Source organism: Pygoscelis adeliae, unplaced genomic scaffold, assembly GCF_000699105.1.
Source record: "Pygoscelis adeliae isolate BGI_AS28 unplaced genomic scaffold, ASM69910v1 Scaffold277, whole genome shotgun sequence".
Taxonomy (NCBI): Eukaryota; Metazoa; Chordata; class Aves; order Sphenisciformes; family Spheniscidae; genus Pygoscelis; species Pygoscelis adeliae.
The window spans coordinates 406,586-422,342 of record NW_008825218.1 but is presented as its reverse complement, the minus strand read 5'-3'; positions in this window follow the sequence as shown (position 1 = coordinate 422,342).

Sequence of the window (15,757 nt, the reverse complement as noted above, 5' to 3'; positions counted from 1 at the left end):
TTGGGCAAAGGGACTGGCTGTACCGTAACTCAGCAGACAAAGTGTATTTCCGTAGCAGTGTACCTACCAGAAAAGTGTTTGAGAATGTTAATGACTTTTAGTTGGTTTCGTTGCATGCGATGTACTTTCTGGTCCGTGTGCAAGAGGAGGCTGGTTTCTACTTTTACAGGCATTTCTGTTTATAAACGCATGTAGCAGCATCCTAGGTGGTCCAGTGTTGTGTTTGGTTTGCATTGATACTTTTATCTTCCTAGGAAGTAGAAAAGGTCAAACAGTTAATGAACTTATTTTAAGGAATATCAAGTCCTGTTCCAGCCAGATATTCAGCTCTGACAACACTGTGTTGCTGAGCCAAGGGCCCATTTTGTTGTCATACACCTCCTGCTGAGAAACCCATTTTCTAGATAATAAGAATGACCGCTCAAGTGTAGAAGGGGGATGGAGGAAGGCTACTGTTCAGAAAGGTCTATTGCTGGAGCAGTGTTAAATAGCAGCATGTAGCAAGTAACTTCTGCTACATTACCAGCATTCTGTGATGTCTGTTAGTATTGCAGCAAGCAGTTTTCAAGGAAACAGGAGTGATATGACCTGTTTTGATAGCTGTTAACTTTAATTAACTGCTGCAAACCACATGCTTAAAAACAAGTATACATTTCCATTCTGTCAACACATGACAATTTGACAATAGGAGACTTTTCTTTTTAAAAATAAATTATGTAACAAAGATTTAGCTATAACTCATAGATCTCAACCCTTTGAGAGAACAGTCATAAAATAAATTTTCTAAGCTGTTACTAGAGTCAGTGGGAGATTTAACCAGACTCTTCAGAAAAGATAACAGGGAGCTAATGTTGAGGCACTTCTGGTTCAGCCAGGTAAAGAATGCTTGTGGGTGGGGAAGTTCTCTCTCCCTTGAGCATCCTTGCTGCTACGCCTCCCCTTAATCTACTGTTGCACATTGTTTTTCCTTGATGAAGTAAGAATTCTGTCTCTACATTTGTTTTCTATCTAGGTGAGGTTTTTAAATTAGTTTAACTTTGATATCTGATAGCATCCAAACACTGATGTGAAAACGCTGCTTCAGCCACTGAGGTGTGCCTGTTCTTGACACAAAATTTACTGTCTGCACAGATTCCCTTGAAAGGTTTATTAGATCACAGCACATTTGGTCAGAGTTCATAGCTGGTAATGAAAACAGGCAAGTTTGACTTGGTTTCTTTTTTAACTGCCAAGATTTTGTTCAGCTCTATGAATCACTCCTTACAGCAATTAGGCATAGTGCTCCCAAACTAACAACATAAGTAAACATAGCAAAATTTTGTTGATGAGGAACGGACTTCCTATTTATAGCATGTTTATATTCTTTAGAAAGCACCTGTAGAAATAGTGTGGAATAGTGTAGAAGACTGTAGAAATACTCCATATACAAATAGTTACATACTACGTTTAGAAAGTGGTGCAAATACACAGCCTGATCTGGAATACGTTGTAATAAGTCAGCCAATATTAATAAAAAAGACAGTGTGAATGGGAGGCCCATTTTAAGCCATGAGCTACAAAATTAATCATGTCTAGATGTAGACCTTGTATACTAACATCCTTTCCCATGACCACAAAACGTAGAGATTTTTTTTGTATTTGTGAACATATTTTGAGGTAATCTCAATTGAAGGAACTAAATGCAAAATTCAAATCCAAGCTTTCATTTAATTTCTCAGGGATTTGGCTTTGGTTTATTTGCAGTAGGAAATTGATTATCCATCTGAGAAAGAGAAGTATTGCTCTTCTAATGAAAAGTACAAGGTTTTGAGCAGATTTAAATATTTCCTAACCTTAACAGTCTAATATATCTTTCCTGTTAAGTGGTTTGTATATTGCCATCATGCCAATATGCAAAGAAATATACAAAGTAACAGTATTTTGTACTTAATCTTGAAATTAACTTGAACAATGAATTTAATATAATTATAATGCTAGAGTTAACATTGCTGGAAAAAAATTAAGGAATATATTTAGAGGTAATATTATTTTAATTTTAATATATTAAATAATGTTAAATAATACATTAAATAATATGTTAAATAATAAGTAAAAATAATGGTGTAAGATAATGTTAAATAATACAGAAATAATTATGGCCCAGAGACATATTTAAATCAATTCATAGAAAAGATGTATCTGATTACATTCAGGAAATTATGCCTTGCAAACAAAAATTAAAAATTGTGCTCTGAGAGGCATTATCAAACATAAACTGAAATGAAGATAAAATGCTTACAGGACAATCCAGCCTGAGAAAGCTGACCTAGTCATCGTTACTTATCATTGCTGCTGATTATGATGGCAGTTTTTATGACTGTGCCTGTTTAAAAAACAAACAAAACAAAAAAACCCTACCCCAAAACCGAAGAGACCCAAACAAACAAAAAAACCCAACCCAAAACATTTACCTGTTAGTATTATACTATGTAACATTATAGTATGTTAGCCACTTCTACAATAATACTTTTAACTGTTGATTTAGTCGGATCATACTCTAACACATTGTCTGTGAAATTCATCAAAAGTTTTTTTAATTTGGGAAAATTAGTGTGTGTGTTTTGAAGGTGGAATGAATGAATGCCCTCTGCACTGGCTATCATATTTGGGTTGATAGGTGACTGGCCGAATGATTAGGCCAACACGTGAGCAGTGGTTTTGTGTACTCATACTGTTACCTCTTGAAAGGACCTGATTTTCCAGAAGTTGTTACATGCAGCTTTTGAAATTCAGTCTTTTAAAAAGTTTCCTGAAGATCTGAATGTCCTGATACTTTTGAAAATCTTTGTCTTTGCTTAAAATGACCTTTAAAAATATTAATATATCTGTGAATAATTTAATAATATTCAAACTATTTTGTTCAAAAAAATGAACTGAAAAATCTTAAAAATTGTGCTCTGAGAGGCATTATCAAACATAAACTGAAATGAAGATAAAATGCTTACAGGACAATCCAGCCTGAGAAAGCTGACCTAGTCATCGTTACTTATCATTGCTGCTGATTATGATGGCAGTTTTTATGACTGTGCCTGTTTAAAAAACAAACAAAACAAAAAAACCCTACCCCAAAACCGAAGAGACCCAAACAAACAAAAAAACCCAACCCAAAACATTTACCTGTTAGTATTATACTATGTAACATTATAGTATGTTAGCCACTTCTACAATAATACTTTTAACTGTTGATTTAGTCGGATCATACTCTAACACATTGTCTGTGAAATTCATCAAAAGTTTTTTTAATTTGGGAAAATTAGTGTGTGTGTTTTGAAGGTGGAATGAATGAATGCCCTCTGCACTGGCTATCATATTTGGGTTGATAGGTGACTGGCCGAATGATTAGGCCAACACGTGAGCAGTGGTTTTGTGTACTCATACTGTTACCTCTTGAAAGGACCTGATTTTCCAGAAGTTGTTACATGCAGCTTTTGAAATTCAGTCTTTTAAAAAGTTTCCTGAAGATCTGAATGTCCTGATACTTTTGAAAATCTTTGTCTTTGCTTAAAATGACCTTTAAAAATATTAATATAATCTGTGAATAATTTAATAATATTCAAACTATTTTGTTCAAAAAAATGAACTGAAAAATCTTAGAAGGTATTACTTAGAAAAAAAAACCCCAAACCCCACACAAAACAACCTAGTGAAAAATTGATAAAATATTCAAAGTAAAAGAAAGATGGGCCTTAATTTGTCATATGAGTTTTAGTTGTGCAGGTTTTTTGATGTGTTGCTGTAGAAAATCTTGGGAAACATATTTCTTGACTTATGTCAATAGGGACTGCAGTGCACTATAGTTTTGGGGTTATTTTTAAATGACCATTGTGTCCTACTACTGCTATTTAGCTTTCAGAGTCATATTTAGTACTGGGATGGAGTTTGCAGGCACTAGTTTTTCCATACTTTAGGGATGCATCAATGAGAAAGGAAAGACTATTATAGTTATTGAAAGAGAATTTTATCAGGAGCTGCTTTTTAAACACCCCACTGCCCCAAATCCTTAAATAAAACAAATAGCATTATATTCTCCCTCTACTATAGTTCCATGGAAGTCCTTTCCATTTGAATAAGGCTCTACTATATAGGGTTTGGAGGGGTGGATATGGTAGGGTGAGGAACAATTGATGAGGAGTCATTTGGGAAAAGGCATTTTAAGGATATCTTAGAGACTGAAAATCTAAGAGGGGGATGTGAAGAAGCTAAATGTAAGCAGAATACACTATAATGCGACCCTTTTTTGGATTTAATACAACCATCGATGTAAGATGTATCTACTTCTTTCTAAAAGTTCTAAATTAAAACTTGGAACACAGGAGGTTTAAATACCTTTTATTTTTTGCAAAATTTGAGAATGGAGGTTTAGCACTGTTGCTGTTAACTATTTTAATTCCTTCATAGTTGTAAAAGCGGAGTAAGACTTAACTTTCAGTCAAGAATTAGAATAGGAAGATGTTTGTATAGTGGAAATTGTAGATTTGGACAGATTTTTGGATATTTTAGCCTACCTGACAAGAGCTGATAATAACATTTATGTTAGAATAACGTCTTGTAGAGCAATAGTCCTTATTATGAGTACACCATCGATGGAAAAATAATATGAATCTCAGAACTTGTGTGTTAAGTTTATTGCATTTAGCTACTGCCATTTCTTCAGGTAAGTTTTCTTGAATGTCTAATTTGCGTTAATATTAAACTGTACTTTATATCTGCCTCAGCTAGGAGTGGAGTGGTAAATTTTGAAGGTGGTAAAAGGAGTTCCTGAATGCTTCTGCTCTGCCATTATACAGATTAGGTGCCATTCACTATGGTATTTTGACCTTTAACATCAGATTTTGAATGCAGCTCAGGAACTTTCTTTGGCCTCTTCATTTTAATGCATCCCAAACGCTTCCTGAGCAAGCCATTAGGCAGCAGCCAAATTTTGTTTTAATCAAACGGACTCATAGATGGGTTGTTTTCTGCGTCTGGCCAGGATTCTGATTTGCAAATGTAAAAAGGGACTTAGAACCTCAGGATGCTGTTAGCAAAATAGCACTGAAACAAATAATTCAAGAAATCATGTAGAGTCACTGTGTTTAAAAAAATTCTGTATACGTGAGCGTATACAGTATGAACACTCTCGTGTAGCAATCAACACAAAATTAAATTGATGTCTTGCTGGAGGATGTCACTCCACTTCCACTGGTTGATATGCCGTGACACAAACATAATCCTGCAATAAAGGTCAGTGCAGAAAACCCAGTGTGCTTCTCAGTATATAGTAACGTTTGGTATACAGTGATTTCTGTTACAGTTCACAAAATCCGTATTTAGTAGGTCCAGTCTGCGGTGCAGATTTATTTGCCATACAGCAAATGAACATACATTATTATTCCTTTGAGTGCAAGCAGCACAGGAGAAAGCAGCTGCTTTGGAAACTCTATCTCTGCCTGTATAAAAACATGTATTGCACCTAGGAGTTTTCTCTTTATTGAAAGCAGGTGGAACCATCACTCTGTCTCAAAGGGTTGACTGGCTCAGCTGTAAAAGAGGGACACTGTGCTCTGTTCCTTGTTCAAGGCTCTTGTCAAACAGAGGACTGAACTGGTAAACTCTTAATAAGCTTAAACAGACTTAAAATAGAAATAAACTTACAATTGAAAATCCATTTAACACAAGCATCTGAAATGTAATACTTTCTTATCATTGCTAACAAGGACCTGAAATTAGTTACATTAATAGCTAACTGCTCCAAACCCTTACTGCTTCTTTTAAAAACAAACCTCAAAAGAAACCCTTTCCGGATTTAAAACCTTTCTTTCTATTACGTATGTAATATTAGTAAAGAATTGAGGAAACTGTCACATTTTCTGGAAAGGTAAATGCACTTACAGATACAGAGCCATGAGATAGAGACACACCGCCTTAGCCTCAGCTCCTTTAATCATCCCAACAGTCAATGTTTAAGATGCACAAAACCCTTTCAAACTGCAAACAACTAATCAAGTGCCATATTCTGGCCCTCTTCAGCAGAAGAGAAAAGACCACCTTGGAAATTTAGCTCCTGAAAACTTTATCTTTAGGCCCCAAATCTGCAAAGTACCTAATAAGAAATTAATTTCAGGCAATAGATTTTGAATGTGCTGAGAGGTTTGTAAATGATGCACTGGTTGAAAATTTCATAGTATTTACCTGCAGCATATTCTGTAGCCAGTAAAAAGTTGAAAGGTTGTGATTATGGATACCTCTGCAGATCAAATTGTTTTCCTCCTCAGTATGCAATTTTCTACTCTTAAATTATATTTAATCTCAGTAACAGGTGGAGAAGCTGATTGCAAAACACGGAATGATACAATTTTTGAGACTACACTTGTGAATACCAGGGCTAATGAAGACCTGCTATTTGTGAATATGTCACTCTGTCACTCATGCTCTTACACGTTCAGGACATATTAGTCTATTTGCCTTGACTCCATCAGCAGAGACTTCCTTTTTCAGTGGGACAAGTAGAGAATGTGACATCTAGTAAGGAGACCTTAAGCTGCTGGTGACAGTTTTATTAGTACTCTTCCTGTTTTAGTTAACTAGAGACTTGTAGTCATCAGGAAATGATGACTAGAACAATATTCAGAAAAAGTTAAACTTTAAAAAAAAAAAAGGTGTTTAAATTGATGCCTAGCATTCCTCAGCATAAGGAATTTTTCCTACAGAAAAAGAAAAATCAATTTTTATCCTTACAGATATTGGAACAAATAAATTCAGCGCATAGTTTTACTGAAACTAATAGAATTACATTATAGTCCAGGATAAATTACAAACTAGCAAGACAGTCCTTTCTGTGTCAGGTGAAATTCCAAACTTTTAACCTTTTACATATTAAGTATTTAAAAGTTCCACACGTTCGCTGACTTCCTTATTCTCAAAGATTTCCTGGATTTAATAAATCAGAATAATACTTTATTTCATTCTAACATTTACATTGCTCCTTCACTCCAGAAATCAATGACCCATTGTTTTTCATTTCAACAGCACAACGCATTTCCTGCAATGATCTGTTCAACACAGTTTTGAGTGTGTTCATCACAGTATCACCTACTGGACAATGTCATGCTAACAACTGTTTCTCAAAAGGTGTTGAGGAAAGCATGTATATAGCTTCAGTGAAGATTCAACCCCTTTTGTTAAGTCAGGATTATATTTGTAGCTGAGGCACCTTGCTAATAATGATAGGTACTGTCACGCTTTTCTGACCTTTCAGAGTGTAAGAACTTCCATAAAGGATAATGAATAAAGGTCCATTTGGCTCCATATTTTCAGTGACAATCAGTTTAGAGAAGGAGTTTAAGAAATAGGGTACTACTTTGGGGATTACATTCACCAGAAGTTGTGCCTAAACTAAAGCATAATGGTGGGAGTACAGAAGAATACCAACTGATTATTTCCTTCCACTGAGCAGTTCTTCTACCACCTTTCTTGCCACAGACTGCAAAGAGAAATGAGCCAAACTTCTCATTCTTCCTCTTGGTCTGAAGCCAGAACTACATGTCTTGGAGAATATGAAATGTCTCCTCTTGCCTATAGCTTGCCCTATAAACATTAGGATGTTGAGGAAGTCAAACATAAGCCCTTGGCCCAAGTTATGCATAATATGACCTTCTGCAAAATTTCTGCTTCTCTCATGCATTTGGTTTTCTATGGATTAGGCTCAATGTTTCTGGTAGTATGATTCTACCCAGTGCCAGATATTTGGAGAATAATTTGAGACAAGTATATTTTAAGCTTCTCTTTTCAATATAGTCAAACATTGGAGGATCAGTTTCAGCTTTCCTGTAGATAGGATAGGAATAGAGGACGAGATGGAGTAGGAACTATTACAAATATTCTGAATCATCTAAATATTCTGCACATCTCTGCTTTAAATATCATGTTAAAATAACACTCTCATGACACTCCTGAAAGTTTCTGGAAAGTTCCCCCCCCCCCCCCCCCCCCCCCACATCCCCCCCCCAAGAATCTGCCCATTTTGTCTTCTGTGCCTGAATCGTAACACCCAAATAGATGCCATCCACTTCTGAAAGAGTGCAGCAGCAATTCATATATGTCTTCTTTTGCCCTCCCACCATACCCATTATCAGGCTTCTGAAATTAGTACCATTAAAGTAGGAATCTACCTACTGTTCTTCATTCCTCTAGACACAGAGCTCTGTGCACATAAATGTGATATTTGCCTTTTTGCTGTAAGGTTCTTCTATCCATTGATTTTCTTTGCTCACTTTTAACAAGTCATTGGGGAAAATAATTGTCCAGCAGATATGAAATTATGTATAATCTGGTACTCTTGTATCTTCTCCATTTGCCTTTCCAGTGCATTATATTAGAGTCTACATTAACAGCTACTCCCTCTTTTAGCTATGAAAGACAAAGAAGTCCATGCACCAGGACTGGCACATAGCTGTACTTTTTAGTAAGTGAATATCAAAATCTGAGAGTATTCTGTATTTTGTCTCTTAAAACACTGATATGTTGCTGTTGCTGGGCACAGTGGGGTGGGGTTTTACAACACTGTTTTTTTTTCCTGGGCTACCAGCTAAGTTCCATTTTGACCCAATCACAGAATATAAATCTACAGGTGTTGGCTTGATGTCAATGAACTGCTGATTTTTCACAGCTGTAAAGAAAGTATTTTAGTAAGAGGAGTTTCTTCAGTACTCAAATACTGCAACATGTTAAAAAAACCCAAATCAAACACAACCCTTAACAAAAGGAATATATTTCTGACTGACAAATCAGAATGACAAAAAGCAAAGCAGTAAAAAAAAAAATCTTTAGGTACTTTTCAACAGTGCACAGAAATGCAATTTGGCTGAAACATCTGCAGTATCGCATCATCTGCTCTGCAGGAAACTTGTTGAAGGCAATTAATTGTTAATTAGCAATGTGCCAGCAGACAGCTCAAGAAAGGAGATTGTTTGCTGAGTTAGTCCAAGTTGTCATATGTAATTTATGTGACAGAGCAGTTGCAGTAGCATAGTGTCTGTATGAATGTACTAGGTCTGCTTTAGAGAACTTAACACATACTACTTTCTCTAAAACTCTAGATGTTACAGTGCTTAAATGCTTACAGTGCTAAAATGTAAACAAGTACTAATAGGGTGTGTTTGAGAAGAGCTGATCAAAAATTTTCAGGTAATTACTTTGTTTTACTAACATGCAGCTTCAGCCAAAAAGAATTCAATAAAGGAAACATTTTGAAAATATGAGGGACCTCTCTTTTTAATTTTGAAGCAATATATTGATGTTGCACTTCATTTTCAAAGATATAAAATACGAAAAATAAAATGTGATTTAGTTGAACAGAATTTTTTGGGTAACTTGTCATATGTATTTCTTATTATTTTGTATCATGGAGAAAAGTAAATCATCTTCCTTATGGGTTGAACCAAACCACTCCCTCATTCACATCTTATGACTGCATTTCTTATGGGAACTTGCAGTTCCCATAAGATGTATTTTAAAACTGCATTTGGCAGACTGTGAAGTGTTGCTGCCACCCTTCACTCAACATGAGTATTGCATAGGTTACCATGTTTGTGAGGGACAACTAGACACTTCACTGTTCGTTCAAGATTGAACACTGGTCTTTTGCTTCTGGGTCAGTGTTGTGGTTTAACTCCGGTAGGCAGCTAAGCACCACACAGCCATGTTCTCACTCTCCCCCAGGGAGATGTGGTATGAGAAAGCTCATGGGTTGAGAATAAAGACAGTTTAATAGGTAAAACAAAGCTGCATGTGCAAGCAAAGCAAAATAAAGAATTAATTCACTATTTCACTATCAGTAGGTAGATGTTTAGCGATTTCCAGGAAAGCAGGGCTTCATTGTGTATAACAGTTACTTGGGAAGACAAATGCCATAACTCAAATCATTGTCCTCCCTTCCTCCCTCTTCCCCCCAGCTTTAATTGCTGAGCATGATGTCATATGGAATGGAATATCCCTTTGGTCAGTTGGGGTCAGCTGTCTCAGCTGTGTCCCCTCCCAGCTCCTTGTGCACCCCCAGCCTACTCGCTGGTGGGGCAACGTGAAAAATAGAAAAGGCCTTGACGCTGTGTAAGCACTGTTCAGTTGTAGCTAAAATATCAGTGTAGCTAAAATATCAGTGTGTTATCAACACTGTTTTGGTCACAAATCCAAAACATAGCTCCATACCAGCTACTATGAAGAAAATTAACTCTATCCCAGCCAAAACCAGTACAGTAGGAAAGTTAGATGAGCCTACTAAGCTGTTAAATAAGAATAGGAGAAATTAATTTTCATCAAGAAACGTTTCTGTTACTTGACACGTACATTTAAAAATATATCTATATGAAGGCTTATAATTGCAAGATACTTACATTTCCATGTTTATTTACTTTAACTGTTGATGATCAGCTTCATTTATAAGCTGGAAAATGTTTTTTGAATTACTGTTCTATAGACTCAATCTAAAGCTATAGTATTCTTCCATATCTATACCATGACACATAGGTATCTTCTCTTTTAGTGCTGTTATTTGTATGGATAGGTATTTTCTTCTCTTCGCAAAAAACAGAGGATTTTGCCCTTTATCTCTGACAAAAAGTAACCACCCTCCAGTAGTTTAGCAAATGTATGCAGCCAAAGGTGTCCAACAAGACAATGTGTAGAAATATACTTCATGTTATCTTATTCAGAAGTACAGTGCCTCAAGGTTTACAGTCAGAGGCATGAGGATGCTTTTCTCAAAAAATAACCTTGCTTATTGTTTATTTTCTTGCTGCTCTAAGCGTTAGCAAAAATAAAAACACGCTTTTGTTAGCTGTCATCGGATATGACTGACACAACATAGAAAGGGTGTCTGTTCAATTTGGATAGATGGCTGCTAACTCTCAGAAGTTGTGTATAAGCCTCACTATTGGAGGTTCCTTCCAAGTGCCGTCTATCTGTAAAACTCGTGTTTAGGAAGCTCAAGGTACTATTAGCCACATTAGCAGAGGGGTATCTCCATAAAACACAATGGGAATGGTGCTTACTTGTGTGAGGCAATATGAGGAACCCATGATGTGTACCGCTTTTTCATGAGACATTAGATCACCTTTGTCATATATTAAAATACAAGCAGTCACCACATAACTGTCAGAAAAGTCTGTCTGACAAAAGGCACTGAGGAACCCTGTAAGGGAACTAAAGTTAACCCTTTCACAGCAAGATGCCTCAGAGGTGATCCAAAGATGAAGACATGTTAGCGCAAGTCTGTAGCAGAAAACCTGTATTGTGGAATGTATCACCCGCTCCTGTTCAGAAGACAAGATGGTGTGGAAGATAAAGTGCGTGTAACAGAAAGAAAATATGGATCTCAGACTGACGGCGAGGGACAAGAGAAGGCCCCCAAAAAGCAACATCAATAGATGAAAAAGTGGTTTTCACAGCTCTCTTGAACTCTAAATTCAGCATCTCAACCATTGTGAGGCATGGGCAAAAAAATTGAGAGATATCTACAGTGATAGTTGTTAAGCCTTTCTAAATAGAAGACCAACAATCAGTTGTTGCTTAACTTAAAGTTGTTATCTGCAACAAATAAATCTTTTTCTCCCCATTGCAGAAAACTGATTAGGCACAAGTCAGAAAGCCTATTGCTGTTTGACTTAAGTCCAGTCTGTAATAGCATAGCTAAAGGTATCTTACTTGTTCACAAATCGCTTCATGATCTTAGGCTTTTGATCAAAAATATTGTGTCAGTTCACTATCACTAATGAAATCCTTATTATATTTCTTCTCTTTTGTGTAGCTGTTTACCCATGAAGATCATGACTTTGTGAAATCTTTACATAAGGCTTGTGCAGATTTTGCTTACATCAAATCTAAGCTAAAACTTTTAAATCTGGAGATGATTGTTGTTCCCTCCTCCCTTCAATTATACTGACACAGGGTTCTATATTGTTGAAACAACACAGAAATTAAGAGAGTTACTGTGGTTTAATAAGGAGAAGAAATGGAGCCAAGCCTTTTCATTTCCAAAACTATATAACATGACTTTTGCTCACATTAAACACTCGCATGAATGTTGCATTGACCTCTTTTAGGAAATTAGCTCTGTTCATGGTAGCTTTAATCCTAACGAGAATTCTTTTTTGGACAGTTATTTATTGCCTCTTTTTTGTTTGTTTTAGTCAGGAAAAATGCGAAGATCTGGAGGCACATATGTGGGCCAAAAGATTACACAGCATAGCAGAGACTTTACTCTTGTCCAACTGTAGTGCTACAGAAAACGAGGCATCCTAACAAGGCTCCAAAGTACAGGATAAGCAAAGCATCCTGAATTCCAAGAAAAGTTATACATCCAAAGCATGAGAAGCAAAATGTGCAACTGTATCATGGAGTTTTCTTTACATGCCTTCTGAACCATGTAGGGGTAGGGCAATAAGGAGAAAAAGAGCAAAAGAGTTAATCTTCCACATGTGTTGGTATGTCTTACCACTGTGTATTTGTGTCTTTAAAGTATGGACCAGGTACAAGTCCCAGAACAGAATAAATGGAAAAATAGGCTGAATATGAGTTCTGGCAGTAACCAAAGAAGCTTGGGTACGGTGTGTATTCCTCAGTGCATCTGCGCCATGTATTTCAGCATCCTGGCAGAATCCTGTGGGAATGTGGGTTTTTTTTCTTGGAGGTTCTTTTCTCAAGTTACTCTATATATCAGTTACTCATCTTTATTAACTTTAGTTTATAAATCTAAATAAATGTAGTCTTAGAACATTTGCCACTTCACAGCACCTTTCTTTGGCTAGCAGAAACATCTGGTTTCCACTCCCACCCCTGTCAACTTTCTACACAGAGTTTTAATTGTTTCCTTGAGAGTGTGGAAATAAATCTGAATAAGGCAGAACTTGGATTGCTTTGTTAGGTCACATCATTTTAATGTGGGACTGGAGAGGAATGGCCAGGAAACTTACTTCTGGTGAGTGGGTTGGAGGCAACAATTCTAAATGCTTCTGCAGAACTGATGCTACATCATCAGGAATGGAGTAGACAACGCAGAAGAAATCTACTTGGACATAACTAGATTACTTGATGTGTGATGCTGCTAGCCCTTCTACAGAATATGTACTAATATTGTAGTTAATTAACTAATGTTTTAGTAGTAGATAGAAGGCTGTTACTAGTAACAGCCTTCTGATATTGATAACTATCAGTCTCTTGTCTTACAGCACAGCCGTGTTGTAAGGTTTGCTCTCATCCCAGTCACCGAGTTGAGCTCTGACTGCATGTCACGTGCAGATCTCCCAACAGGCTGACAGAAGCAGGCATGAATTCATGATGAGGAACATGACATACACTAGGTTAGTGCGTGAACTGAGATGTAACCTGTAAACCTGTAAAAAAGAATTTTTTTTCATTGCAATAGAGGAGGCTCCACCAGATTAAAAAAACCAGGGTTATCAACCTGTTTTTAAAATTTGTGAAGTTTTATGTTGCAAACACTGTGCTGTATTTCAGTAAAGCATTCACAAAGATTAGCAGTTAGCAATTACTTCCATAAACCCTTCAGTTGGTAGGAGACTGAATGGGAATCGGTGCAAGCATACAGGAGTGGATAAAATACTTGTCACCAGGAATTAATGATTTCAAATACTGAACGTATCAGCAGTGATTAAATATCTTTTGCATCTGTCAGTCATCCTATAGACTGTTCTTTGGAGCAGGCCCTTTCAATTTAGTATCATTAGTCTGTTTGAATCAGACTGGTCTCTCCCATGTATTGAATCATCAGTCAAATGTTTACTGTCCCTTAGCTTCCCTCCATTTTTAGAATTACTCTCAGGAATGAAATGAGAATTCAGTTTCAGCTTTGATGTTTAAGTGTATCCTGTTGAGCCTGCTCAGCCTGGCTGGAATACAGAAAAACAATGCCTGTTTTGATCCATGCTGAAAACTAGTTGAAGAAGGGGGAAGCGAAAAACAAACAAACAAACAAAAAAACAAACACAAAAAAACCCCTCAAAGTCGAGTTTGGTTTGTACAAAGCCAGGTTGGGAAAAAATAGATCTATTCCATCCTCAGTTAATGAATACCAGCTGCATTAAAAACAAAACAAAACCACAAAAAGACCACCCAAGACCAAACCCAGCTCTGGTAATGATATCTGCGGAGGATACTTTTAAAAAAACATGATTAAAAAAATAAAATCAGAATTCTGCAGTTTTATCATAGTTTTACCACTGGCAGTTTTTAATTTCACAATATAGGTTTGACTAGTGCTATATATGTTGGTATCAATAAGAAAAGAAAGGGCCTCATCCTGCACCTGTTAGGCGCAAGTGTTTATGTGATATATAGTTGACAGAGAATGTAGGGTGAGGCCCCAACACTCGTTCTTGTGGCATGCATAATTTAAAAGCAAAATTCTAAAAACTTTAAGCACAGTAGGAGCTTCAATGTGTAAACGCACTGAGGCTGTGTGTATAAGCAGGGTATGATCAGGCTCTAGCTTCCAAAGTCAGCTAAAGTTAATATAAAATCTATCCATGGGCATCTTTCCACTTTCTTCAGTAAGCGCTGGATAACAGTTTTCCTGGCGGTGTAAAAGTCCATGGAGCTGGAGGGCAAGAGAGCAAGAATTCACATGGAAGAGCATGCTGTCTCTGGGACAGCATCCTCCAGCACTCTTAAATGTAATCCAGGATTTAAGAGACAGCGTTCCAAAGTGCCTCTCCTGTAGCTGCAGAGCAAAACCTTGGCGATCATAGCTGCAACTGAGTTCGGATCTGAGGGAAGATTTGAAGCTAAAACCTGAGTTGGGCCTTGCTATTTGCCAAGGAGAAGCTGCAGAGACAAATAATGGAAGAGGTATTTACTTTGGGTTGAGAAACATGGGGTGGAAATAACTGACCTACCAGTAAAAAAAAAGGGGGGGGGGGGGGGAATCTCTATTTGATGAAATATTTCATTCAACCTGAAACAAAACAGTTTGTATTACTTCTTCCTATTCTTGCTTCTATTTTACACTTATTCAGCTTGGATTTTAAGCAAAATCCCGGTTAGAAATGCCCACGTGGGCCGTTTCTGCATTTTCCCAGTGTAACTAGAAAGCGCCCACGTTGTTTCCACACTTTCCAAATGTTCCCCCCACGTTTTTTTTTTTTTACCCCTGAAATTGCTCTTTCTTTCTCGTTATCATCAGTTCTCATGCAAGTATATTTGAATAAAAAGTTATTTGAGATTTTTAATGTGTGAACTGTTCTTCCATGTTGGAAATTTTGGGCTGTCTGCACAGATGCCTCTTGACATGGCAAAATGAACAGAAAAGTGTCCAAAAATTATGCTGACCTCAGCAGTCAAATATGGTAGCCTTGTATTTTCACAGCTATATTGTTTTGAATTCTGTAGACTAATATAGTTTTGAGTGCAATCCTTCTCTTCTGTAAGTGAACAACGAGAAAGAAGATCTCTTTAGGATAGATATAATTGCTTTTATAATATGAAGATAATTTTACATATGTATGTGCTATAGTATCAATAAACTATGTGTATTTGTCTGTCTTCTTTTTAAAAATATTGTGCTGAACAGCCAAAATACGTTGTGTTTTAAGTGGAATATTATTTTTCTCATGATGATGGTCTGAGGTAACTAATCTAATTTAGCAGTCATTTATAGTATCATTTCAAGGGAGAGAAAATTACAACCTTCAGACTTTTTTTTTTCTATTTCTGAAGATCTTAATTT